This window comes from Rhyacophila brunnea, unplaced genomic scaffold, assembly GCF_057557595.1.
Source record: "Rhyacophila brunnea isolate RB1 unplaced genomic scaffold, BYU_Rbru_1.0 scaffold_20, whole genome shotgun sequence".
Lineage (NCBI taxonomy): Eukaryota > Metazoa > Arthropoda > Insecta > Trichoptera > Rhyacophilidae > Rhyacophila > Rhyacophila brunnea.
The window spans coordinates 29445787-29449972 of NW_028232860.1; positions in this window are offsets into that span (position 1 = coordinate 29445787).

A 4186-nucleotide genomic window follows, 5' to 3' on the forward strand; every position below is an offset into this window, starting at 1 on the left:
TTTTCTCTCAACCCTGTTCCTGACCAAGAAAGAAGACGGGACCCTATGCCTTGTTTTCAACCGAAAGCGTTTGAATGCGTTCCTACAGCCAAAGCCATTCAAACTAATTCACCATTACGAGGTTCCAGCCGTCTTACAAACAGAAGACTGGCTAGTAATAATAGATCTAAGCCAGGCGTACCTCCAGGTACCCATGGCTTCTCAACATCGTCGATTCGTTCGACTAGCTTACCAAGGTGAGCTCCTACAATTCACGTGTCTCCCGTTCGTGCTGTCAGCCGCTCCGATTATGTTGGCATCCCTCAATGACATTATTAATGGACGACGCACTCAATACAGTAGCTAGCAAGTAAATTCGCATGTATAGGTAGACGTCACACAATTTCCATTATGCGGTATCACGCATCGAGAATTTATAGCAATATGACCTTTATTGTAATGGCGTTAGAGCAGTGTTTCTAATGTCAATGTTCATTTGAGCCAACCCGTTCAAACCGAACCATTCGGCAGACCCAACAAAAAGCATCAGGAATTTATAGCAATATCACCTTTATTGTAATGGCGTTAGAACAGATTATGCCATTCGGCAGACCCGACAATAAAGTGAGTGTCATTTTTTTTCCCAGATGATTCGTCCATATTAATGTCATTGGCATCCCTGACCAATTGGGTCGCCGAACGCCTACGAAAGAATGGGTGAGAATATTCACTTACCTAGACGACTTCTTAGTAGCCAACCAATCCGAGAAATAGTCTCGGTTCAGGTGGAATACAGGATAACCTTCCTACAGTCTTTAGGGTGGTTAATAAATATTAAAATATCCTGTCTGAACCCAAGCCAACAATGAGGGTTCCTGGACATCACGTGGGACACACACAACAAGTGGAGGTTTCTGTCGCCGGAGAAATGTGTAGCACTCCGCCACCATCTGCTAATGCAGGTACAAAAAGGCAGTTGATCCCTCAGACAGGCACATATCCAATCCCTTCTGGGGCGACTCAACTTCACATCCTACCTCCACGAGGAAGGTTGCATTGCCGACGGCTACAACGCTCCAGTCATCAATATGGCCGAGGTCCCATCCTCGTCAATTGATGACAATCCCACCACAGGCCCAACAGGACATCATGTGGTGGCTCTAGGCGATAGGATCCTCAGATTTGACACAACGCAGGAACAAAAAGGCAGTTGGTCCCTCAGGCAGGCACATGTTCAATCCCTTCTGGGGCGACTTGTCAATATTGTCGAGGTTCCATTCTCGCCAATAGGCGACAATCCCACCACAGGCCTAACAGGAGATCATGTGGTGGCTCCAGGTGATAGGGTCCTCAGAGTTGACACACAAAACGACATTCAATCACTTCCTGACGACGACGCAGCCGACACAGGCTAGGGAGCCCAACTGAATGAACACCACCTATCAGGTACGTGGGAACAAGACCAGTTAGCATGGCATGGTATTCCAACAGGAAGGAAATGTTTGCAATTCAATCTCGGGTACAATCAATCATAGGATCAGATCTGATTCTGCAGACAGACAACAAAACAGTGGTGGCATACATCAACAACGAGGCGGCACAAAATCTGTCACCCTCCTAAACCTATGCCGACAGAAACTAGTATTTACCAGTCGAGCCAACATCACGTTTACTGCACAATACTTCCGCAGAAATTACAACTGCGTGGCAGATCATCTCTCACGCAGACAACTCATTCCTGAATAGCACCTCATCAACACCGCAACCACCCCCCTGTTTCAAAGATGGGGTGTTCCCGAGGTCGATTTAGAAATTACAACTGCGTGGCAGATCATCTCTCACGCAGACAACTCATTCCTGAATAGCACCTCATCAACACCGCAACCACCCCCCTGTTTCAAAGATGGGGTGTTCCCGAGGTCGATTTAGTCGCAAGCGAAATAGCACATGTCATTGCAACGCATGTGTCACGAGACGTTACAGACAGTGGCGCGCTGTTTCACGACGCCTTCAGCCGAGTGTAGAACTTCAGACTGGCGTGGATATTTCCCCCACCAAACATACTTTCACGAGTCTTAGCGCACCTGAACTCAGCGAAAGGGAAGTACTTACTAGTGGCACCGAGCTGGAAACAATGCTTTTTGGGAGTGGACTTACGAAAAAGGGCGATAGTACCTCCTTATACAATGCCTCACCTACATTCGACACTAGTAGGTATGGAGACCAACCGTCCACCTCCAAGGACCCAGGACCTGTCCGTTTAACTATGGATAATTTCGGGTGGGGTGAATTAACATCAAATTGAATGGTGGAAGAAAGGGCACTCCTTATTTCCAGATGGCGGCCTTCGACTCTAAAAACTTACAAACCAGCTTGGAACAAATGGAAGACAATGACATGGTGTAAGCATGAACCTAATGGATTATAATAGCCCTCAACCAATGGAATTGGCCAGATACCTAGGCTACAAGCACAACATGGAGGGTTTGTCGTACAACACCATCCTGGTGCATAAGTCAGCCATAGCCACATTTTGCAAACCGATTATCATTGTAGATATCAGCATCAACGTGGTAGTACAACACTATATGTTACAGGCAATTTCGGTAAATAAAACGAAACCTGTCAAACCACCGGTTTGGGATCCAGAACGAGTGGTAGATCATCTTAGGAAAACAACACCGGTGGAGTACAACCTATTCGAAACGTCTCGCAGGACAGCTACCTACTCGGCTGCTTCTCGCATCGGGACGAAGGGCTCATGACCTCACACTACTCAGTAATAGTAGACAATGGATTAGTGGATAAAGGTGACCACATAATTGTATGGCCAATGTTTGGCGCAAAGACAGATACCGCCAAGCATCGTCAATCGGAATGGAAGCTAAGCGCTTCCACGTGTCAAAACATCGACCCAGTATTCTGGTTACGGAAACTCGTCTGCATGTCAAACCCAAGGAGAAAGGAAGGTGGGGATATTTCGGAATTATTTATATCTTTAAGAGGACCACCAAAACCAGCCACCAGGACAGTTATAGTGAATTGGATAAGGTCAGTACTGTTGGAAGCAGGGGTACAAGAACCACCAGGCAGTGTTCGCTCAGTGGTGGCTTCCTTAAACTGTAAATATACCCAGTATATGATATCTTAAAGAGAGGTAACTGGCGTAGTGAGTCGATATTTCACGACAACTATCATAACGATGAACACACCATCATCAGAAGGGGAAAAGAACCCATTAACTTCTCTATTCAACCATATACATTGAAAGTCACGATGGTCTATACCTCGTCAATGAATCATTGTCACATACAGGAATTTGGCATACCCAACACCAGGTGATAACAAACAGATATCTCAAGGACTTCAAAGTCAAATTCGAATAATGAAAGAAGTTTTACCTATCAATAAAACTCTTATTATTCATGTTGACTTTGAAGTCTAGGTAACTTCTACCTGGTTCCTTGAGCCATATCATAATGAAAACAAAGGAATGCCAAACTCCCTACGCGCGGGTATGACCCTGTAATTAAAAAGGGAGGAATGACCAACGAAAAGAAAAATAAATTAGTAGAATATAACCTCACGCGAAGAAGAAAGAGCAAACCCTATCTCAAGGACTTCAAAGTCAACATGAAAAATAAGAGTTTTATTGGTATGTAAAACTCCTTTCATTTTTGCTAAATAGTTAGGTAACATTGCAAATTGACTTGTATGAGTATCAATATTGTTTTTTCAATTCGAATTAATGTGAAACGTATTAAACCTAGTAAACGAAAATTTTGAACGCATGTACCTATATTATAGTAAACTGATGTATTAAAATAATTCCTGTTACATGTTATAACCTACTTAAATGGTAGACACATTTTGATAGCATTTTTATCCTCATTAAATGTCACAAGAAATTTTGAATAAAGATCATAGGTAGGGACCAATTATTTAACATCATGGAAGTTCTAGAACATGATAAGTATTCAATTAAATTTAATGTGTCGCTATGCAATTAATTAATAATATTCTTATCATTAAAAAAATTGACGGGCAACGACAATATCGACCAATCAAGATTGGAATCATAGATAATATTATTATTATGATTGGAATCGACAGGATTTTTTATGCTGATTATTCCATATCAGCTGCAACTTCATTATTGTTTGTGGTAATTTTTTGTATAAATCGAGTGTCAGTGACAGTGACAGAC